General features: G+C 44.3%; 1 protein-coding gene and 1 pseudogene across 1 annotated transcript in view; one reads left to right on the top strand and one right to left on the bottom strand.

The window, feature by feature from the left end:
* The window catches only part of SNX10 (sorting nexin 10), a 314,131-nt gene that overhangs the window by 221,145 nt on the left and 67,878 nt on the right, over nt 1-25,108 (bottom strand). The gene's annotated exons all lie outside the window — the stretch shown is intronic.
* LOC147688787 (centromere protein X pseudogene) lies at nt 3,662-3,960 on the top strand (annotated as a pseudogene).

Here is a 25,108-nt window from a genome sequence, read left to right as displayed (position 1 = left end):
TCTACTACTCTTTCCAATGCACTACCCTATTTCACACACTATACATCTATCAATATATCCTCTCAATCCACTCTCTCATTTATCCCAAACCCCATACCTCTACTATGATCCCCAAAATAACCCTTTCTAGACACTCTCCTACTCTACCCCTCCTTGACACAATCTGACACCTCTTTTTACTATACCGATCCCCCAAAACAAACCTTTATACACTCTTCTCTCGGACTCTTCCCCTCAAAAACCCCTTTTTACGTATCCAAAAGCCTCCTCCTACAGCTATGACCTCAAAAAACAAAAATCTCACTCTTCTGTCCCTCCACTATCCTTTTCAATCAAAATAAATGACTAAAATGTTCACTTATCAATTTCCAAATTCCACAATACTAATTCACCATTAATCCTTTATGGGTTTCAGAGTAGCGTGCTACTTGCTAATGAAGCGCCTCAAAACCCCATCAAGGGGTAGCCAGCGCTATATAAATACAAAACTCTTTCCCTCTATCCCGCAACCTACCCTTCTCTATCCAAATAACTGAATAACATATCCACCATTCAAATTACTTCATACTTCACTATACTAATTTTCAACACTAATCCTTTATCTGTTCCAGAGTAGCTTCCTACTCGCCAGAAAAGCTCTTCCACACCCATCAGGGGTAACAGGTGCTACATGAATGCAAGCCTCTCCTCCCATTTATCCCTCCGCTACCCTTCTCACTCCAAATAACTGACTAATATCCACCACTCAAGTTCCTTTCATAATTCACTATACTAATTCAGCACTAATCCTTTATGGGTTTCCGGAGTAGCAGGCTTTAACCCTTTGGACGCTGATGACGGAACCGCTCCGTCATCAGCTGCGGGTGCGCTGTGCGGATGACGGAGCGGTTCCGTCATGGCCCGCTCGGCGCGCCTGCGCGAATTCCGCGCCTGCGCTGAGCGTTCCATTGAGCGGGGGGGGCCATGACGGAACCGCTCCGTCATAAGCACAGCGCAACCGACGCTGGTGACGGAGCGGTTCAGTCGCCAGCATGTGGCCGCCGCGCGGCCGCCCCGCCCCCTTAGCACTGCGGCGGAATAGCCGCCGCAGTGAAGGGGTTAATACCCCATCAGGGGTAACAAGCGCTATATAAATACAAACCTTTTTTTCCCTCTTCTATCCTTCTGCTATCTTTCCAAATCCAAATAACTGACTAACCTATCCACCACTTAAAATTTACTTGCATGTTTCACTATACTAATTTAATGCTAATCCTCTATGGGTCCCGGAGTAGCGTGCTACTCACCAAAAAAGCGCTTTGACGCCTCGTTAGTGGTAGTAAGTGCTATATACATGAACTTACAATACAATAAAGATTTGTCCTGTTTGAGGGTTAAACCTAGGGCATCAATAAGTTGAAGACAAACTTAGGTAGAGGTTTTTGCCTCTTGTAAAGCCTAGCCCTTTATTAACTAGTGGGCCAGTTAAGGGAACATTTGATAGACTAATATTCTGCAGTTCACTGCCAACAGGACTGTGCATTTGGTGAAAATGTGCAGGCCAATTTTAGGCTGAAAGGCAGGAGCCTGAACTGGTAATGGAGACTGGTCACTTTAAATATTAAGTACTTTCTGTGGAATGGGCGTATTGGAATATGAAAATAAGCATCCTGAAGGTCCAGTGAAGCTATGTAAACTCCCTGGTTTAACAGCTGAAGTATTTCCTGAAGAGTTACCATCCAAAAGATTGTTTTTTTAGGAGAATGTTTAGGTTTCCTACATCTAGTATATGTCTCCATTCGCATTATATCTTTCTCATGAGGATAAGATTGGAGTAGAAGCCTAGGTTTTTTGGGGGAGTAGGGCACAATCTATATTGCACCCTTCTGAAGTAGTAGTTCTATATTCGACTGAGGTGGATTTTTAGGTGGTATGCCGAGGAATTTTAAGGTGTGCTCTTGAACTAATTCCAGAACCCATCAATCTGTGGTGATAGACCTCCAATTCTTGTGAAAGTGGGATATTTGCCCCCCAATAGAACGGGATGGAGGCATGACCATTGCCAAAGGGAGATCAGTGGAGTCTAGAAGAAGCCTGCAATTGTAATGCTGTTGAGGACTTTCTCAGAGATAGTGGTCTAGAATAGGAAGAGGATGGAGGTTGCCTGAATTGTTGAGACTGAAATGGTTGGCTATAGCGCTGCTGAATTGGCTGGTAACGGCAAGGCATCCACCTCAATATGAAAACTGGCTCCTCCCCTTAGCTTCTTGAAAGAGTTTGATTTTGGTTTGTTGTAAGACACTTAAAGATCTTGCAGTTTCCATTTTGATTGACTACAAAGCATGGTCTAAATACTTACTAAACAATGCATCACAATCCTAGGGCAAATGGATTTTTTTTATGCTTCTGAGCAGAAATCTGTAGCTTTGAACCAGCTATTTGGACTGAGTACAGGCACTCCTGCCAATTGTCAAAGCCTATAGTGGCTAAATCCAAAGCTTTGTCTACCATCTCAAAGGATGCTCTCTCTTCCTCCTGGTTGATAGCCTTAACTTTTCCTCTAGATGTTCCACAATGGCGTTTAGATCAAAGCAAAATTGCTGGTATTCCCTTCCGGGTATGGCCAGAGCATTGTACACTTAACAATTTGGGGTCACCATAACTGAAAATCGTTTCACCACATTATCCATTCTCCTCCTCTCCTTATCAAGGGCTGCAGAGCAATGGGTAGAATGGTTTTGAAATCTTCTTTGAGGTGCCAGCACAACCACAGAGTCATTTTTTGGGTGACCTATGAGATGTGATGGAGAATTCCCAGGGGATCTATACTTTGTCTAAGTGGGGAATGATAGCCACAACGGTTGCCGAGTTTTTCCTAATCTTAAAATCTCCTCTGCCCATATGCATTCAATAATCTGAATATATCTTACTGACGTTCTTGTTTCTTTTTCAGTTGCATAGAAAGCAATCAGTAGATTTGACAGGCAAAAGAAAGTTGAACGTTTTGGATGCTCTCTCAAGCAGTGCATCTAACCCTCCAGTTGCTGGAAGTGGGGTTGGCTGGGAAGATAGAGGAATGGCCTAGCCATTCCATTAATTACACTCAGAGGGTCTTTCAGATATCCCCTTCCACTTGCTCATCATCAGAATACATGTCTCCATGTGTTGGTGGTATGAAGAGTCTTGCAGGTTTAGGTTCCCTCGCCCGAATAACACTTGGGCTAGTGGTGGTTGGGATTTTCTTTGGTGTATGAGGTGCTGATGGACGAGTCTGGATAAATCTGCATTTCCTGGTGATTTTGATTGTTCTGGAAAATATTTATAGTAGTATGTTATCATTAGGTGAAAGTCTTTCACTAGAGCTCCATGTACTTGGATCATGGGTTCTTCTCGGTAATGGTATTCTTTTTCATCTAAGGCAGAGTTATTCAAACTGTGGGGCGCGCATGGGCCCTAAGAAGGGGTGAAGACAATCAAAGCCTAATTAACAAGCAAAAGGTCTTTAAAAGACCTGTGAAGAGACGGCAAAACAGCAGGTGAAAAGGAGGGCAGACAATTCAGAAGCAATGTTGAAATATCCCGCCTTCATTCTGTGACGTAAACATCCAATTAGCAGGAAGTATAGGAGTCTCGCAGACCTTTCCGGTTTTTTATATAGGCGCAATAAAATACATTTGTTGGCAAGAAACTTTGGTGCATGAGGAGGAGCAGAGACTAGCGAAACCGGAGATGGAGCGCGAAAACGAAGAGGGGCCCAAGTTCAAAAAGGTGACCGTGAATAAGCTACTACAGCTCAATTTCAAAGATGATAAAATTAGAGTCAGTAATGACGCTCTGCTTCTGATGTCTGAGATGCTGAAAGTTTTCGTCCGAGAGGCAGCCGCTCGGGCAGCAAGACAGGCTGAAGCAGAGGAGGTGCCAATTGTTGACATTGAACATCTGGAGAAGGTGCTACGGCAGCGGTTTCTGGATTTTTAAGGATACAGCACTTCTTTATTCTATGGCAGTGCTTCACTTTCACCTTGTTCCCCAGGGTTCAGCCTTCGCAGTGTTCCAAAGTGCCTGTTGTGTCAAGAAGGGCTGCCGCTACAGGAAGAGTGAGCCAGAATGAAATCTCCCCTCCCCGCCCTATACCACATCAGGTAGAACCACCCATTGGTTCATATCCCTTTCACGTTGGCAAGAGGCTCACGTGGGTGTTGTTTTGCTGCCTGATCCATACTGCACTGCAAGTTTCAGCTCAGCACCTCTCGGACACACTTAAACCAGCTGAATACTCCTCTTTTAACCACACTGCCCTGCATTGGGGCCACCAGCGGACCCTTCTATTCCCTCTGCCCACTCAGCACAGAGCGTCCCTTACTCGCTTGCTGTGCCTCTTGCTGCTTCACTCCAAACTGCCCTCTTAAGTTAGCTCACATTCCATTCCCAATTTGGGCCAGTCCAGACCTCCCCTCCACTCTTCTGGTCGCAAACGGTCCTGCTATTTCCCCGCACAAAGCCACAGACTTCCTCTTTGTCCTTTTAAGCTTGCAGCCATGCTTGATCAGCACAGTATTTCTTAATAAACGTCTTATGTCCTCAAAAAAAAAAAGACCTCTGAAGTACTAGGGTGCGGCTGTGTGTGCCCCTGTGAAGCTGTCTCATCCCGGGCTGCCACCCACAGACGCAGGGGGGGCGGGGGGGGAGGGGGGGGGGGTCCGGGGGGGGGGAGGGACGGGGTTTGAAGCCCTTTAAGTCCAATGGGCGTTGCGCGCCTGTTCTTCACCCATTTCAAATGGGGCTTTTGGAATAGAGACCAGCAGCCGATTAGCATATAGGAATGTCACCACTGACATGCCAACAATGAAGTGGACCAGTATATCAAACAAGGGGACCCGATCAAGTAGCTTTGGACCTCGGGTAATTACTTATTTCACAGAACATAGGTGCTTAGCCTAACAATTCATAGTGAAAGAATTTTCATTTAGACTTAAATAAGTACTATAGGTAGTCTTCCATTGCCCAGCCAGCCAATGGAATTTTTATTAGAACAATGCAAGAGATTAAACAAGAATAAGAGCACAAAAATATTGAAACAAGGGCACAATCCTATACCAAGCGTGAAAGAAAGAAAATTCCATTGTCCGGCTGGGCATTGGAAGACTACCTATAGTACTCATTTAAGTCTATATAAAAATTATTTCACTATCATTTGTTAGGCTAAGGACCTATGTTCTGTGAAATAACCAATGAAGTGGACAGCACCATAGATGGCAGGAAGTGCCGCGAAATTTGCGTGCACAAAGCTCCTGCATACTACTACCTTTAGGTTGTGTGGCACTTCTTAACTCCTGTTGTTTGCCCTGCGTGCTGCCTCTCTTTGAAGGATTATGTCTCTGCGCATTTTAAAATCACCAACAGGTAAGTCAGATCTAAAGAGAAAGTGAACAGACAGTCCTTCATAGGGCATCTGCTTGCCTGAAAGTAGTATGTTCACTTACGGTTTCACAGCATAGTGAACATCGCATACTCCCTGTATCCTATTTTTGACTGTCTCACTAAATGTCTGTCTCTTTCTTTAGTTCCATTGTTTATTTATTTGGGAGTTTTATAACTCCCTGCCAGTAAACGTTTGGTTACTTCACTGGGCAGTTTTGATTTAAGCCTGGCACCCTCAGGCATAAAAATACCCTAATTAAAGCCCCCTACAACACCCATTGCACAATAGGCAGAGGTTTTGCATCTTCAGGTTTAGCACCCTACTCTAACCTCAGCATCCGAGTCCCTCACCTAGATATGGTGCAGGGTTGTCTTTTTCAGAGGGACACCTCCAAATACAGCCCCTTTCTCCAATCTTCACACTCCTGGGATAGACTTGGCATCTTGCGCCAGAGCACCCATAAATACAGCAACATACTAAAATGTACCCCCCAGGGCACCCTTCCACATGTGGTATACACCTGACATTTTTAGGCACAGCAGCTGAGACATTATCCTCCTAGGTCACACATCCCAGACACTGGGTATCCTTTGGCCTATTGTTATATTTTCAAACTTGCACCCTTCAGAAGCAAATCACTAGCATTATAATAAAAATGCAGGGTCTAGAACTCTACAGAAGTAGGAAGTTCCTTTTCATCGGCTGTGAAGGAGAAGGCCTTCAGCCTCAAAGTCTATCCCAGGGATGAACTTGTACCAATCACTACCCCAGAGGAGTGACCTGCTTCACCTGATCCCAGAAATCCTGGCCACTACCATTGTCCCAAAGAAGACATCTGCCTCATTCCCAGGTCCAGGGAAGAGGGACATCTTAAGGATATTGGAGTGGGGGGCATATTCAGAACAGCTTTGAATTTATGATCCAGTTTCAGCTTTTTCATGCCCTCTCCAGTCTGGTCACTGACCGTGCACTGGCCAAATTCTAAATGTGTTGACATTTCATATTCAGGGATAGTGACGTGTGTATTCAATATTGTAACACAGCGGCCGCTCACTAATATTACTGCAAATAATCTCTGTGACACCCTCCCATTTCTTGTGTGTGCAGTGCTGTTTTGTTCTAAAAGAAACTTTTTTTATGGGTGTTGCATGAAACTTAAACACATTTGTCTGCAAAATGTCTTTAGTAGACTCTCACACATCACCACAGTATAAATAAATGAAAGGAAAATGCCATTTAAAACAATCTGTTTAAGAATGATTCAAAATAGTAGGGTAAGACTCTCTCCAGAACAGAGCTGGCTCGATCAGGGGTCCCCCTTAAAGGCTGGGGCCCTGGGCCAGAGCCCACGTTGCCTAGGTCTTAAAACATCTCTGCTAGGGAAGACACCTGCTACAACCTGTGTATCAAATAAACTGCTTACCTCAATGCCTGACAGAGGGAGTCAATCGCTTTTTTTCATGGAAAGAGAAGCTGTGATAGGATGGGCAGTGTAGGGATGGGAGTTTTTTCTGGGAGGTGAGAATGGGACAGTGCTGCTTAGGATGGCCAGAGTTTTTTTTAATGCCATTGGACAGTGCTTCTCAGTGGAGAGCATGGTCTTTGAATGATACTCATTTTATTGACCACAGACGTTTCTTTGATGAGGCTTTGCAAGAATTAATTGGAGAACCAGTAACAATTTGCACACATTTTATCTTGAAAATGTAGTTTTGGACTGTGTAGTAAGCCTCTGTCATTTCACCGCACCAACTCGCAAACCTGCAGTTTTCTAAACACTCTTACTGTGTTTAACATTATTAGCCAGATATGGACTGGGAAATGCGGATGCCGGTCGATTATGTAGAATACCAGGTTACAGAATTTTTTGTCAAGTGGTGGGGGGGCCCGATATCTAAATAAATTCAGGTGGGGGCGGGGCTCAACCTAAAAAAGTTTGAAGACCTCTGATCTAAGGGGTCATTATCATAATGTTTCCTGAAGGTTTCTATGTCCCTCCGTCTTTTCATACCTGGCCAAGATGGTGGTGGTTCGGCAAAAGTGTATTCTCCTTCCATATAGTGCTCATCATTCTCTTCTACCTGATATTTTACGTTTAACTGCATGGGACTGTATGCAACCTCAAATGGCTCATCTTCATCTAATTCTTCTGCGTCTAGTAAATGACTTGGTGAGAAAGGAGATACTTTACTAGATAATGTGTGTTCTGGAAGAATTGGAACAGGAATTTCTTTCCCTGAAATTAGTATCACATTTGCAAGTCTCGTAGACAAGTCAGTCGTTAAGGTCGTCATTGGTAGTGGTTTTATTGTCAACAATGGTTTGAGTCTCGGAGGAGCCAAGATGGCGATGTGCACGGACGTGTAGTCTCTCGGCTCCCCGATCCTTTGTCCTTCTCGACGGAATCCTGTCCTGTCTCCTGTCATGAAACGCTAGCGAGAGGACGGGAAAAGTGAGCTGAGCGGGATGGTGCTCTCCCGAGGTCCCTGCCTGCCTGAAAATCCGCCGGATTGCCGAGTAATCTGCGGCGTCCGTCTTTGCCCCCGTTCCTGTGTCCCGAGTCGGGAAGCTGATATGGCGGCTGCCGGAACAACGAGGAGCTGTGCCTGCGGACTGACCCTGGCGCCTTGACGGGCACTACTATCTGCTGCTGCCCACGCCTGCCTTTCACTTGCTCACTGAGAGCCTGCCGACCGGGAGTTCTTCACGGGTAACTCCGCACCGGGACCCTCAAGTAAGACAAGCTGCGCCACATCCATGATGGCGGACACTTGAACGCTGCGAGTCCCCCACAAGCCTGCTCCCGATCCGCTGATATCATCACGGGGCTTTTGTTGCGCGCTGCCCACTGCTTGCAAGCCCTGCCCTGGCATAGCGACCTGTGTCCTCGCTGTTTTGGTGATACCTGTGCCTCTGCGCCCCTGTTTCTCCCCTGCTGGAGCCGATGCAATGGTGGGTCTGCCCGCGCTTAATGCCAATCCTGCCTCGAATTATGACTGTACTCTGCTGTAGCGCCCCGGGTGCTATCCTGCCATGAGTGCCGCGTTGGTGACCGGTGCGGAGATGGAACCCCCGGCCGCTCTGACCTGTGGCTCTGTCCTTGACGCTATTCGTGACCTGCGAGCAGAAGCGCGTTTGGGCTTTCTTTTGCTGTGGGATACACTTGAGGCTGCTACGCCCTCGGCGGATTACGCACCACCGGTCTGTCTCCTTTGTTATGCTGCTATGTCTATCCTGACTCCAGACCGGCTACAATGTTGCCGCAAGCGCCCATTAACTTCGCCAGCGCTACACTGTTACCGCCTTCGCCGGAGCCCATGGTATTTGCCGAGACTTTGCCGCCTCGGGAACTGCCGCCAAGTGCCCCTCAACCACCTAATCTCCTAGCCCATGTTCTTTTGACTCAGCTTGTGACTTTCCTTCTTTTCCCACTTTGGGAGAACCAGCTGGCATTGCTTCGTGGGGTCAATGGCACTGATCGAGGACGGACCCGTCCATTTTGTGTTGAGACACCACCTATCTGCTGGGAGCGGCCATCTTGTCCCTTTGTTTGGCCAGAGGGGATCGCTCTGTGTGGACTTTGGCCGAAGGGTCGAGTGCGGACTGGACAGGGTTAGCTGATTTCTCCTCGAGGACTGTTCATTCCTGGCTAGCGTGGATTTAATTTGGCGCTCCTTCATTTTTGTTCTAGTGTGACTCTCCTTGTTTTATATGACGTTCGCAATGCACTGTATTTCGCTGGCACACATGAAGGGAATTTGACACCGTCCATTTTGTGACTATGAGTCTCCCCCTTCCTTTACGCTTCTACTTTGTCTCTTTGTTGTGTAGGGGGTTGGCATTTGACGAGGGGTGAGTCCTGGGAAATATTCGAGATTGGGCCAGTGGGAGGCGGTTTCTTTGCTCTATTGCTTTCCCCCTTCTCCTTTGGTTGTGACTTCTTGCGGTGGGTGGATGCATGGGGTCGCCCGAGATCGGGCCAGGGCTGGGTGATTACTTTGGTGGTATGGACACGTTAACGGGCTGGGACTAGGATGGGACTGCCCTTTTTCTGATTTACTCGTATATTTTGAAATGTCTTTCCCCACCTACAGTTTTGATTGCCGCTACTGCTGTGTTGATGACAATTGTGGTTGGGGCTGTTTAAGGGGTCGGTGGAATCCGGGAGACTGCTGCATTTGGCTCCTCCCCCCTCTTCTGAGAGTTTGAGAGTGGGATGGTTTTTCCCGCTCTCCTTATTCTCTTTCCCACTTGGGGGTTCTCTTGGGGCGACAGGCATGCCTATTGGGGGGGGGTGGGCCGTGGCCTTCCGCTGGTATGCAGGGTGGGGGGATGGGATGTGTTTTGTGTTTTCTCTTTGTCTCTATGGCCCTCTTTTCTTTTCCTCTTTCTTCTGTTCTTTTTCTGTTACACCTCTTTGTTTCCTTTGGGGTCGGGGTTCAGTCTTAACAAGGGGCTTATTGCATCGTAACATTATGTGACAAAGCGGTTGGCCCTTGCTCTCTGAGGACGGTGACATAGCTTTCTGATACATGCCTTCCTCTATTACGCCTCCTTCCGGGGGCTCCTTGAATGATAATGGCTATCCTGGTCTGCTATTAGCTCTACCCTTTTTGTAGACTGATAACTTGTATTCCACAAAATTATAAAATTAAACCTTGTTCTATCCTTATGTTATGGTTTTACGCTTCATACAAAATACTGTGTTCAGTGATGGCTTCAACGGCGTTCTGTCCTATTGGTTATTTTATACCCTTCTCTTATATGTCATAGCGGCCGGCCCCTAGGGGTTGTAGGCAGACGCTGTGTACTGTGCCTGTAATAAATAAAGGTTTTAAAAAAAAAAAAAAAAAAAAAAACAATGGTTTGAGAATCCCTGACAAGCCTTCCATTGTCAAGACAGTCAACGCTGTCAATGATATTCTTGTCGTTGACACCACCATTGTTGTTGATGTTGTCACCTAAGTTTTTGTTGTAGTAGTTGTTGACGGAATGGATTAGACTTTCATCTGCATTTCCCTCAATTAAACGGTTGTTGACGAGGTTTCGGATTATGTCCCTTTAGTCTTCTGTTAGACTCTAGACTTCATACCTTCACTTTAAGAGGTGGAATAGATTGTAATCTTCGGAAGTCTCAGATGTTGAAGTATGAGCAATTGAGGTCTAGGTGAAGACACTTCAATGTTTTTGTGCATTTGTTTCTCCAACCCACCTGATGATTCACCCTTAAATGGATGATTTGATGAAACATTCTGAAGGACCACTTTTTGTGAGCCTTTTTAATCATCCCCCGGGTTTCCTTTTAAGGCGATGGCACCTTTCACTTTGATTGTTTGAAGCCATCTAGATTCTCTGTCCAAGAGTATCTTCGCAGAGCAAGTGCGACAGATCTTGCACTCTTTGGGTCGGTGGGAAGGGTGTTGACAATGATGCACTCCTTGTGAGGGTCATCAGAACATAGACTTCGCATCCCACAGGAGGGTCTGAAGAGACCTTTTGTGGGATCGTCAACCATTTTTCCAGTTAGGAAAGCTTCCTCAGAGGTGCGGCAGGTTGAGGTTTCAGGATGTGAGGTCCAAATTCTGCTGAAAATGTGAAAAAAAACAGGCATTGTGAGGAAACAACTGAGCAGAGCTCTGGGATACTCCCTTCGCACAAAGTGTGGTAAGAAATCTGAGGTATAGTGGCCATTGAAGGGAGTAGTACTGAGCCTCAACGGCTCTTATTGGTTCAAACGATGTGGATATGCCAACATTGTGGCCGCGCCAAGCTAAGAAAGCTGAGCTTTGGTACTGCTTGTTTATTTTCATACCGTGAGAATACCGCCTCAACAATTGGATGACTCAAGCATGTGAAACTATGAAAAATCTAATACTGCAGAATAAGAAAATCCAATTTAAGATCCTTTGTGAAGCCTGTGCAGGTTTCCTACAGTGGCTCTTCTCCACCTCAAAACAAACAAGCAAGTGGCAAGGCCAGCAGTCTGGCATTAGCAAGAGCTTGATTTTATTGTATTACTTTGTTAGGACAAGCTTATGAAACAAAAAAAATTAAAATTAGAAAACAAAAAAACAAAACATGCTGCTTCCTAAATGGGGTGGCTGTGTGCGTGCAATAAAATAATCCTAGTATATCTTTGGTAAAAGTAATGGTGCATTAGGAAGGCAGATGTACTCACAACAGGTATGCAAACCATTTTCAATTTTGATGCACATTACACAAAAACATGATTGCTATTGGTGAAAAGAAACGATACTAGCAGTTAGCTTTACCTTGTGGCACAAGATAAACATCAGTCTTACTATTTGAGCTCAAGTTCAAGCTGAAATCTGCGTCACAAAAGAGGTTGATGAAAGGGCTGCGGGTTGCCCACCTACATCAGCATGAGAATTCCTAGATGCCACATGTAGTTGGTGATGTTGCTTGAATAATCTACGAAATGTAGAGTGAGATAAGGACTGCCCAGGTTTGTTTCCTGATAGATGTGAATATATTCTACCTACTCAGTTTAAGACCAAATCAACACTTGTGCAATACTGAAAACTCAGACAGGTGAGTTTTTACCAGATGAGTGGGCAGTGATAATCAGAGTGCAACTGACACCTTCTTTGACAGCAGGATGGTCCAGAGCAAGGCCTTCAGATGCACAGAAAGCTAGCCTTCTTAACTTTTGTTTCCATTGCCAGTTACATTTCAGGCCACTGATCTAGCAATTGCATGTGCACCAGGGGCAAGAGCTAAGCCTCGTTTCCAATCTAGCAGAGGGTAAAGAGGATTCTGGGTTGGAGGCTGACACCCACAATCTAGCAAGAATCATTCCCACAAACACTCAACCTCTCATAACTATTATTATAGTTGTGAAGAGTTTAGGGTGACCTTAGAGTGCCACTTAGCATAAGGTTTGTGGGTTCAGAAGAGGGAAAATTGTGTGTGACTTTGAGAATAACAAAATATGTTTACTGTTTGCATTTATAACTGCTTCTCCGTAAACAACCTATGAATGGTTAATATGGGCGGGGAGCAGTCAGCTCTACGTCTGCTTAGTAGCCACATCTCAAGTTTGATGCACACAGCCAGTTCTGGTTGATCAGCAAACAACACTACACATTTAAAGGAAAGCTTTACAAAAAGAAACCAGAGGCAAGCCAATAAGTCTCGCTTTAAAAAATATTGTATGGTAATGTAAAGCATTTTAAGTAGAAGCATGGCATAAACATGCGTGGAAGTAAAAGGCTGTAGAATAATATTGGTGTATGTTAAAAGGTCAAGTGGCAGTCGCACTGTGAAGCAGGACCTAAAAATCCATGTAGGTTAGGGACTGCTTGCTTTGCCTGTACACACCTCGATTCTCCAAGTTTGGCACCTTCTGCACCATCCTCCTCCTGTTCAAGAGGATACTTTCAACATTATGGCTGCTGATTCAGTGTGGGGACTGAGTTGGCAAGCTATTCTATGAACTACACTTATGTTTAGATCTGGTGCGAGTCTAGAGAGTGTTAGCCTGTCAAGTGTCCTTTTGAAGGTGGCTTTCAGATGGAAAATATTTTTTATATTGATGCATAGTTTCTGTTACAAGATTTGAGATAAATCCTCTTATGCCAGACCTGGATTAACCTTTTGTTCTAGAAACAGTGAACAATCCCACTCCATCGGGCCCTTGATTCTGGCATAGTTTTCCCTCGCCATATCGCAATGTTTGGACGTGAGGCAGGGCCAATTTTTCATAGGTTAGTGTAATTTTGTGAACATGACAGCTTATTATGTTTGTGCTGTCCTTTTCACCCTGTTCTGAAGCACCAGTCTCCTTGCGCATGTAGATCAGAGGAACAACTACAGTGACATGCATTGTCAAATGTGTGGCAAGGAAGCTTGTCTCAGCCTTGCATGTAGTATTGCATCGTGTGCCCAGACCTGCTGCTTCTAGGTCAGCTACAGGGGAATCTCCACACACCCTCATCCATCATTACCAAATTGTGGGTCGATGAAACGTCAGATCCCAGTTTTGGTGTAGGAATTTTGTGGTTTGTGCAGAAGTGAATTGCTTTTTAAACACAATTGACTGATATTGCAGCACCGAGTGGTTGGTAAGAAGCCAATAATGATGCAGCATGTTTCACTTGTAAGGATTGGAAAAAGGAAAAGGGCATGGTTATGTACACATAAGTTGCATAAGCAGTGTCCTTGGTGTGCCCTGCTGGGAGTATCGCTCATAAGACATTGAAAATCTATGGATTTGTTGCTTAAAATTTGCATGCTGGTCAGTTCAATTGTACATCCCAAACGATCCGAGTAGATTTCGATGGTTTTATGACTTGCAGAGTGTATATTCTTATAACGAAAACACAATTAGCACTCAAAAAAAGTGACCTAGTAAAGATTTTAGACAATGCGTGATGTAATAACTGTGTCCACATATGAGTGGATTATCTACAATAAAGAATTTTTTTAATTAAAGGGAAAAAACGTAAAAGGTCGTGTATAAATCCAGGGGATGCATACAGAACTAAAATATGGGGTGCTTGGCTGAAATAGTTGTCAGGCCGATAAAGTACTTTGTATTACAATATTCCTTTCATAACTCAATATTGATGGTGCAATTTACGACAACATTGAAAACGACTACGGCATACTGTACATTGTTAATGTGCGTTATAAACCCCAAAAATATGTATTTGAAAAAATAATAAATAAACAAGACATAACTGCTATGGGGCAAAAAGGGGTGGGCGAGTAAAAACGTACCTCAAAGCAGCATTTATCTTGAGATGGTCCTTCAAGGCAGACTGGGTGGGTGAGGAATCTAAGGGAAACTGGTATGGTTTTGACTACTTGCAGGTAATATACTCTTCCACACCACAATCCTTAACACTCGTCCACCCTGCAGCAATGCATGTGGTTTCAGAAGCCAAAGGACAGAATCTAATGTGCACTAGTGGTAGGGGAACCAGAAGTTTAAAGCAAAAAAAAGGTACATTTCTCAAAAATAGAAGAAAGACTACAATTCAGTGCACAGAATGAAAGTGCTCCTTAGCAGAAAATTACAGAAAATGCAATGAGAAAATACAGAAAATGCCATTTTTAAAGTCAGTTGCATGCCTGTTAATTAAATGGATTTCTTATAACAGCTGCTAACTATCCCTCCTTTCCAAAACAGAAAACAGATACCTCCCACCCTTTTCAGCCGACCCTCTCAAAAAACCGGGACATGAGCTTAATTACCTAAAATCTGCAGGGACAGCTGGCGAACACCGCGAGTGTCCGGGCAAGACCGGGACTCTTGGTCACCCTAACTAGTGGGAAGCCTTATTCCTCTCTCTGTGGGTAGGACCAATAACAAATAAGCAACGGTAGTCCCTGTGGAGCAAGCATTTCACATCATTAGTAAGGACTGTGCCCAGGAAAAGTAGAACTTGGAAAAAAGGGAGTTACAAGGAAGTTATTTAGACATTACAATAACAACCTCTAAATCCATATTGCATGGTTTTATCTGTCACAAACGTTAACTGTACGTCTTATTGGATACATACAACCTGGCAAAATAAGCTTTTAAACAAAAAGGCTAAGGCAATCCGTAGAAAACACTGACCAATTTTATAAAGTTTTGTGACCAATGCTGAGAAGTGTCCTATTTACAGGCTTCAAATGAATAGCCCATAAATCACTGAGAGGCGTATGCTTTTAAAAAACAGTCCAAAGTCCTATGAGCTTGGCTGCTTTTAACATTCCGGAGAATCCAAATGTATTGTTTATTCAGTTTTGTTACCGTCAAAGCTTTTATGTCTTGCAACATTAAAGCACAATAGGCACTTTGTTTCTCCCCAACCTGCAGATAAAACAGGGTCACAAAAAGGCCTAAAGGCCTTCTCGTGTTTACAGGAAATTAAATGCTTTACTCTTGGGACCAGAAATAACAATGCAATTCTTGAACTAAGTCCAAAAAAAGATCTGATCATCAGCTGGCGAGGACGGATGAGTATAAAATGGCCAAAGACCAATCAGTAAAACGAATATGAATACGAGAGGAAGAGGCTAGAGCTACCTACCATACTTAGAATTAGCATCGAGAAATGTACTGTTCACAGCTCACATGTAAGCTTTAGAATCCTAGAAGTGGCTCTTAGCCAAGTGTGATGGGCCAACTATCATAAACATGGGATTGACAGCACTAGCTATGTACATGGACACTTCTGTAACCAGCAATTGCAAGATCCTTTCAAATTTCCCTGGGGGCGGAGAGATTCCTGAACTCAGTGGAAACCACATAGGTCCAAGATCCAGAGGGAGATGCTGCGAAAACCAGTTACCCGCTATGGGAAACCACAGGTGACCAGAGACGTGGTGATGGGAGAGAGCAGCAGAGGCCGAGGAGACGTTGGAGCCGGAGAGAGGAGATCAAGAGGTGTGGAGACGGAGGAGAGCAAAGGAGAGGAGACCTAGATACAAGGAGAAATAAGGGAGCTGCAAAGCAACAACTGAAATACCAGAGCCATGGACGACAAAAGTCCCAGTACTGTACACATTACACCAAGTGACCACAGCGAGGAAGATGCAGGAGTCCTAGGATGCCATCGCCTCGTTCTGGGGTTGGGTTGGGACTGGATACATCCCATATACATTCATACTGGTCTCTCCCTGTCTTCAGTAAGAACAAGCATTTGCAATGCAATAGGTCTCTCATTTACGCAAGTTTAAGCTATTGGCATTGTAAATGACAATGCCTTTTCGTTAGGTTTTTAATACCAAAACATAAATGTAAGGCATTGTCAATTTCAATGCCAATAGCTCAAACTTAAGTAAATGCGAGACTTATTGCATTGCAAATGTTTGTTTTTATTGTTTGTAAAGCATGGAGCTTTGACAGCCACGGTGTTCTGCTTTCAACAAAAACTCTGTCATTGATTGGAAATTGCTCAATACGTTCTCTATCACATGGGAAGTTATTTATTTTGATGACTTGTCTGACATTAAATTATCACAGCCAGGAATGCGTTATTTAGCGGTTGAGACAAGTATGCAAAGTCTAGAACAAAATGATTTGAAAAACTGGTAAGATGTTCCAATGAAACAAATGTATACATTCGTGCACAGTAAAAAGTATCACACAATTTCACTTCAAACATGGGTTTGTTTCAAGGTTCAAAGTAAAATATTTTGAATAATCTGGCTTTAGTGACAAACAAGAACAGATTGAGTCGATACATAAAACATATTTTCATCCAGATACTTTTGCTGTTTATTTTAGGGAGTATTTGCCGTCTTTTGTTTAAAAGTGAAGTTAAAGCAATACTAAACAAATCCTTTTGAGGATCATATTCCTAGCACCGAAGCCTCCAAGGGTCATTTTGAGCTTTGAGCAATGTGGAAGATACTAGGCACGTGGGATATCATGGTTCAGCTTTAACTGCCCCTGCTCAAAGAAGAATGGAGATATTCTTCAAACCCAGAGGGTCTAAAATCTAGTTTAAGACATCTTTGATGATATTAAAACCCAGCATGTTCCCACAAGTAACTGGGCTAGATCTTGCCATCATTTCCAACTTCAAATGGTTATCCATCGCACTACCTGCTAATCTGTTAGGCCGCTTCCCCTGTGTCTGGGTGCACTGCACAGGGCAGGAAATAGCTGCTGTTTTTTGACAGCTTCTGTAAACAAGCATTTGCAATGCAATAGGTCTCACCTTTGATTAAGTTAAAGCCATTTGCTTTGCTAATGTTATTGTATAGCAAAGCAAATGGCTTTAACTTAATGAAAGGCGAGACCTATTGCATTTTCAATGATTGTTCTGCTTGCTCTACTGCACCTTTGGCTTCCTTCCCCACCACACTGGCCTACTCAAAAATCCTACATAATCTAGATTTCATATTTAATTCCTCTTTCGATTTTCACCTCAAATTGCTTCTGTGATTGAGGCTTGTCGTTTTCTGCTTTTCAGTATTCGTGAGTGTAAACATTTCATACCCTTCTGCTTGAGACACCGTTTTTTTCTTACGTTAAATAAAAGTATTTTGAAATTCGCAACAGCCCCGCTGTGTTTCATCCGAGCAGTTGTGGACTACATTAATCCTTCCTCAGTACAATGGATAGATGACTGAGTTCATTTCCAACCACTGTCTTGGTTAAAGTGGATTTGGAAACTTCATATTCAAGCCAGCCTTGCTCTATGAGCACAGGGGTATTGTGATAGCTCTGCCCTTGGGTAGAGATGCAGTCTATAGATGCCACTAGTAAAGCATCGCCACCATTAGCCTCCATAGCACACTTGCAGGTGACCACCTATCGCACTACACGCCTGAGGTCTAGGCACTACAGTACTCTGTTGGCATGTCGACTGGCCACCTATCGCACTACACGCCTGAGGTCGTGCACTACAGTACTCTGTTGGCATGTCGCCTGGCCACCTATCGCACCACACGCCTGCGGTCTAGGCACTACATTACTCTATTGGCATGCCATGTGCTACTCTGCACCTACTAGCTTTAACACTGCGTAGGAAGCAGTGCGGGGGGCCGAGGGCAGCATTCCCTTTAGTAAGCCAGTGGGTGGACTCCTGTGGTGGTGATGGGGACAGTACTCTCATCTGCTGCCAGGAAGCATTCCCTGCTACCCTCCAGGCATGCCCACCTCCTGCGCCCGCATGTTAACTTCTGTGTCATCAGTCATCATAGCAGTAGTGGCCCGACTGAGGAGTGACCTCAGAAACACTTTTCTTTCAAGGAGTTCGTCGGTGTCTGCAGTTTTTTCATGCAGACCAAACCCCATTGAACCGAATTTAAGTAAGCTTATGAAATCATTGGAGCTCAGATCTTACATCCTTATTTTTTTGCTCCTAGCCACACCCCCAACGGTAGAGTAAATTGTATATTTGTTTGGTTATTAGTATAGCTATAGTGCAAACATGAACCAGAGAGATGCTTGAGCACTTGACAGGGATACCCATGAATTACGAAGTTACATTCAGCGTGTAAGAACAGAGAGAGCGAAACAAAGGTATAGAAGAGAAAAGAAAAGTCCCATAGCATTAGGCGAGGCATTTTTTAGGCATCCACCGATCTTGTAGACTACTAATTTGCCAACTAATCGGCAAGAACGTTATGGGAAGAAGGGAGACGCCTACATCCGTCTCCCACTAAAAAAAATATATATAAAATTGAAAGATATGAGATACACCATAACCTTCACCACAAATAACCTATACTCTGGCTATCCAGCAATATGCAGCTCAAACCTGATACTTCAAAAAGAGTCTCGATCAGATGTCAATCTCAGGCCCCACAGGCACCCACCCAGGTGCCTTGAAGAGGTGAAAGCCGTAAATCAGTTAAAAAAAATTCTAAATAAACGCACTACATAATTATATAATCGCACCTGCCTTACATTTACTCTCTTCACAAAAGTCGAACCTCCTTAATTATAGCTTGGTCACTCTGTACAACAAAAAAGCAAGCACCACAACGCCTGCACATTTGGGCCCATTGATCAGCATAAAGCGTTGTTCTGAAGCGTGACAGTCGATCTTTGACGCTATGAGGAAAGTAATGGTTTAATGCCAGATTTTATTACACTAATTGCTGAGTAAGAGGGATATGATGTTGCAAAAACATCTGATTTCCTTCCCAATATTCAAGATTTTCAAGAATTCTGTTTGCTTGGCAAGTGAATGTATCTGCAGAGTCTAGCAGTGAGCCCAGTGCTGTGGTTGTTGCGTGCTTGATCACCTAAAATTAGTTTTTGAGAACGTTTATTGTGCTAGTAACTTGATTTAAAAACGTTAACATTAGGTGAAGAGATGTAGTCTATTAACATTTTTATTGGCACCCAAACAAAGGAGAGTATGTTATAGGAGTTTTTTTTCGGACATCTATCTGAATAGTCTGCAGGGCCTTTCTTTCACTATTTAGTTCAGCATTGACTCACGCACGGCATCCGCGTCTAGGGACGGCTTCCATCTGCCTACACAAACAGAAGTAAAGCCATTTTGATGCAGTGATACATACAGGAAGCTGGGACCAAAATCTTCTGCAGGGAAATCAAAACAAAATCACTGTGTAAAGCAATAGCTACCCCAATTACGACGCAGGTAGCCTCTTACTTATTGTGTGATCCTCGTTCACCCCCACCCTCTGGTCTCTGAAGCATTTTGCTTCTCATCGAAGAATGTCATGCATTTCAGATATGCTTTATGCAAATTAGCTACACAATTTTACTCGAAATGTCGAACGTTATTACCAAATTAAAGTTATTAATTACGCTTAAAACAAAGGCCACATTCATTCCTAGGACGTCGGAGCGCCATCAATTTGGCATGGTTCCGCAACACACAGGAAATTTTAATGCTCGATCAAAGAGGAACCGCATGTTGACTTTGAGAACCCCATGCCCGCTCCAGCGCTAGACGGACTCAGTACAAATCGTGGAATCCCTCGAGGGGTGTATTTGGATAGAACACCCACATACCTTTCAGATCTAACTGCATGGTCGCCCTCGCTGCTGCATGCTCTGCAGTTCCTGCGATTGTCTCGGCAAGATCTCAGCTAGTGCTCTCTACCTCCCCCATGCGTGGAAATGTGACGCAGATGTGTTAAGATTCTTTGTGCTTCTTTACAAGGACAACATTTTCCCTGTCCGGGAACTGGTACAGCTAAATAAACAAGTGTGCCAACGCGGGACAAGCACCTGGCTCCTTCCCCCTCCTCCCAGCAAAACCGGCTCCGACAGCGAAACCGAAACCTTCCATGAGGCGGGACTTCCGTCTTTGGAAGCCCGCGCACGCGCCCACGGAGAGAAGCAGTGCTGGTGACGCGGAGGCTGCAAGACTTTAGAATGACGGTAAGTGGGGCTTGGGGGGGCGCTTGTATGTATGCGGCGGCCGGGGGGGGGGGGCGCTTCTATGTATGCGGCGGCGGGGGGGGCTCTGTATGTGTGTGTGTAGGTGCGCTCCTGTGTGTGTGCGGCGGGGGGTGCCGGTGAGTGGGGGGAAGTAGGGGGGGTGCGCGCGTGTGTGTGTGTGCCTTCCTGCCTGCGTGTGCATGTGTGTGTTCAGGGAATCTGTGGCAGGGGACGTGCATGGCGCCGGGCTAGGCGTGCGCGCCCATGAGGTCAAATCTCTGCCAGAAAAAGCGCGTGGCAGTCTGCTGTCCACATTCCCCCAAAAGTAACAACATAAGTTGTCTCGCACTAGACAGCAAAAGCTTCGCTTTTGCTTTAGTCTAGGCGAGACCTAAAAAGGCTGGGAGAGCACTCCGAATGTTTAGGGGGCAATTACTTGTACAAGAGTATGGCCTTGTATAGACTGACAAATTAAGTCCATAGACACATTAATGTTTACACTGGAGTGTTTCAAGTGGCTTTGAATACATTACGGCCTTCCTTGGTGATTTGCTTTCATAGAGACAAATGCCAAATGCACTCAAAGAGGGTTCGAAATCGAAACACCACGAAACCGTGCAAAATAGGTAAGATTAGCACAGAAAAATCACCAGAGAGAGCAAAAGGCGGAGATTAACAACAAACCGTATACTCATAAAAAGGACATAAAAGATGGTCCTTTTAATTGCTAATGAGATCAGGAACAAACAAGCTGTTCAGGTGCTGATTCGGGTTTTTGGGCGGGCGTGAAAGTGAATTTGACTGGTGTTGAGAAGAGGCGCCCCCAGCTAGTTGCTGTGCACGAACCCCGCCCACACTAGGATCGACTAGTGACCCCTCCTTGAAAGATGGGCTCCTTAAGATGCTGCGAGCTCTGTATGGACGTGTAAAAGGCCTCTCCTTCCTAGCTTGGGGCAAGCTACCCTTGGTGCAGCAGGTGCAGTGCACTGGGGCCCAAAGCTCTGAAGGTGCTAATTGAACCCCGGTGATTACTGCATTTTACAACCCCAATAGCAGTCAAAGGGGCACTTCCCTTGCTTGCACCGGGGCACCTGGCATCACTGCTGCGCTACTGTTTCCAGTATCGCCATTTATCATCGCAGGCTCGTGGTAGGGTTGTATAGATGCCTCTATGTCAGTAATTGGATCGTCCTAGCTGAGAAACCACCACAAAGGTGTCTGCACCTGATCATTGACATATTTTCTTTAATTTAGAAGCTTCACATAGCACTTTGAGTTCAAACCCATCATCAAAAAGTATTTAGTACCCATAAGAGATCCATTAAAAACTGGTATAAAAAACACCAACGTACAATTCATAATAAATCATCAAAAATATACATCTTCATAGCCAGCAATCAAGTATGTAGTAAAAACAATCATAAAACAGCTTTCTTTTCATGATTAAAGCAGCATGTCCGAATATTAATACAATACAGTTCTTTATAAATAAATAAAACCCGTACTTGCACCTAGTAAATAATTCATATAACAATCTTTATACAAAGTCCTCCATGTTGCACAATGTTTTAATACTAATTGCACCTTGAAAATATAAATGGGTGTGGATGCATTGCGCTTCTCATAGTTTATGATATGCCATGTTAGAATATTTATTTTGAAAGTTTAATGTTCTGATTTGTTACCTTTGCCTAAAATTGTAAAGCGCTCTGATATCCTTAGGGATCAAGTTTGCGCTATATAAAACTTTATGAATAAATAAAAATAAATAAATAAAGTCGCACGAACAGGTAATGTATGTTACAAAATAAAAGAAGGCAGGCCTACATTGTCGGAGGCTCAAAATTCTCAATATGGGCAGCAATTAACTTTTCCCTTCAGGATGTTAAGTCATGTGAAACAAGGCAGAAATCCGAGACAGGGCGTGAGAACAGCAAAAAAAAGTTTAAGAACAAGGTACAGCAGCAAAATAAGCCAAGGCCTGCTTACACCCGGTCTGCTATCAATCAATGTCTGGATGCATCTCGCCGTGGCGGGCTCTTTGCCATCTCAGCGTGGACCAGTCCAGAGTGAACGGTGTAGTAATGCGGGCGCCAGCCACAGACAGAAGCTGATTGAAGGTCCGGTCAATGACGAACAAGCTCTCTCCGTGGAGCCGCGGGGGGGTGAAAGCGCGTGATGCCCGCGCTGTGTAAAGCTAGCCTCCGGGGACAGGAGATGTGCACGCGTACGGAGTGTACATCTCCTGTCCGCGCGTGCCACCTCCTGTCGCCCTTACAGCACCAAAGCGGCAGCAATAGGTCTTCGCTAGCAAGACCTAAAAAGGGAGCATGACGTTTTGGAAAAGTAGATAACAAGAAAAGTAGTGCCCAAGCCCACTGCTGCTTAAATACTAAGATAATGACATGACATCCAGCACACTGCAATATTTGTGTATGCTCCTAACAGGGCACTACAACAACAATGTATCTATGTTGTCTAAAATTGAGCTATTACGGTCAGCTTTTCAACTATTACTTACAGCAAGTATATAGCCACATTGTTTGCATGAACAGCAGCATGGAGAGAGTCCTGTGATTGTAAGGGGTCCTGATGAATGCTGCGGACCCCCCTGGTACCCAATAAATAATATGGATTTGGGATATCCGGTAGATTAAAAAATTGTACTTCTTGTGATCCCTTTGTCTCTAGTTTGAGTTCTTGCCAAGTGATTGCCTGACTCAGGAAAGGAAAGTCCGCTTACAAGTGTAACTGTATCTAGTAAGCGAGGAGGCACAACACCTAGGTAGGTGAATGAGTACTTACCTTACAAATATTTCGGATTTTATTTGGGGGGGGGGGGGTTGGAGGGATTACCTAACCGGGGCTGACACTTGACTTTTTATTATTGATCTCATACCAGGGTTGGGTTCAATTCTGAGTCAGGTTTCGCTTAACAAATAGCTGTGTTGGAGGGCGCAATCCCAGATACCCTGATCCATCTAATCACTTTCCCCATTCTCCTGAGAGTTCTTTGTTTTCCAGCAATCAGGGGAATAAACATAGGCATTGTAAATATTGTTCCTTCATTACTTCCCTAAACGTACCCTTTATTGTGAAGAGTTTGTTGGTAAAGAAGTACAAAATTCAAAATGTGTTAAATCCTCCACCCCACTTATTGCAAATGTGAGAATCTACAGCCATAACACTATTATTGGCAGTACATTTGACGAGATGGACAGCAATTATTAGGCACAATTCTTAGGCAGGTTGATTTAGCTGCATGAACATGAACTGTACCCAATCTCTGAGCATATCACATACACTTCCATTTGTAAAATGAAGGAAGCATTGCCCACTTTAGAATGCCAGCATTATGATTTCTTGGACTCAAAAACCTGTGTTTTGATTTTTCATGGGGAACATTTCTTTTTACTTTGTCTTTAGGTTTTACTGTAGAAACAAGTTACCAAACTTTGTCATTCTTACATAGTGTCAGTGCTAATGTCAACTGTATTCCTGGACTGGATTACTGCTCGAGTCCAGACTGCGGCTGTGTAGGCCCAGAGAAAGCCTATGAAATTAATTTGTACTTGTAGAGCGCACTTATACCCCAACCGGGGTTTCCTGGCGCTGTGGAACCCTTCTTGGCTTTTCCCTATGAAATGTCCACTCCTGGGTACCCCCAAGGTGAAGCCAGGCCTCCCAGCGCTGTTGGGGCCATTGTGGAGATTAAGCAAGCTATTGCCCAGAGTTGCAGAGTGGGACCCATGATTAGAATAGGCACCGAGGTAAAAATTATCAGGTCTGAGGAAATTGAGCCCAAGACCCGCCGAGGCGGGAATTGAACCCTGGTCCCGGGCCAGACCTCTGCATCAGTGTCTGCCGCTCTAACCATTGAGCCACACTTCTCCACATAGAGAGAAAAAAAGTACCAGGCTTCGGATGAAGTTTCGCCTGGCACCTACAGCTTAACCAGAGCCTTAGGTAAACCCTTTAAGTGTCCAGGAGGCCTAGTTGCACACGTAGGCATACTAGGAAGGAGCACAAATTGAAGTTTCATACAGCGGTCCTTTTGTCATTTGGTGCCATTTGGAGCACTCCATACAACTGAAGTGGTTTGGAGATTCCCCTTGCCTTTGCAAATCCCAAGGTGTGCTATGCCGCCCTGTGATACAGGTAAGGCAGGTATCTTCCTTGCGCCTACTTTCTTGCCATATAGGAAGGACCGAGCCAAGCATTATAATCTGCCCATACTTTAGTTGGCCTCTTGATCCCAGCATAGCATTGCTGACAAATGTAGAAGTAAAGAAAAATTATTTAAAACCCAATCTACACGACGCAGGGGATGTACTTAAAGGATCTCCTGATAAGTCAGCCATGGACATCGATTCATCAAAATGCCTGGGGTAGCGGACATGCCATGTGACCCCCACCTGATGTCACAGGAAGTAACATCACACAAACATTGACCTGGTAACATCACAGGAAGTGACATCAACTGCCCTTGGAACCCATGAAATAAAGGAAGCGACATTACATGACCTTTCGCTTGGTGCTATCGCAGGAAGTGATGCATCTTATTTTTGCTTACTTACATCATGCACGGAGACTGGAAAATCTCTACAGATACAAAAGAAGTACCCTAACATCAGAAATACTTCAAATCCAAATGAAAATGCAGCTACATATATGGTTTCAGGTTTATCTTCAGATATACAATTAAGATAAAGTAGCATTGATTAAGAACCTATAAAATCGTGTACAACAACGGAAAATATGGTAGTCAAGTTGAAATCAGCCATTATCAATATCAAATACATTAAAAAATGGGAAGGTTGATAAGCCTATAATGTTCAAAACAAGTTCACATTATTATTTGTTTTAGAAACGAAGAGCAT

Source organism: Lissotriton vulgaris, chromosome 10, assembly GCF_964263255.1.
Source record: "Lissotriton vulgaris chromosome 10, aLisVul1.2, whole genome shotgun sequence".
Taxonomy (NCBI): domain Eukaryota; kingdom Metazoa; phylum Chordata; class Amphibia; order Caudata; family Salamandridae; genus Lissotriton; species Lissotriton vulgaris.
Note: the sequence above shows the minus strand (reverse complement) of the source record. Positions and strands in the feature narration are given on the sequence as shown.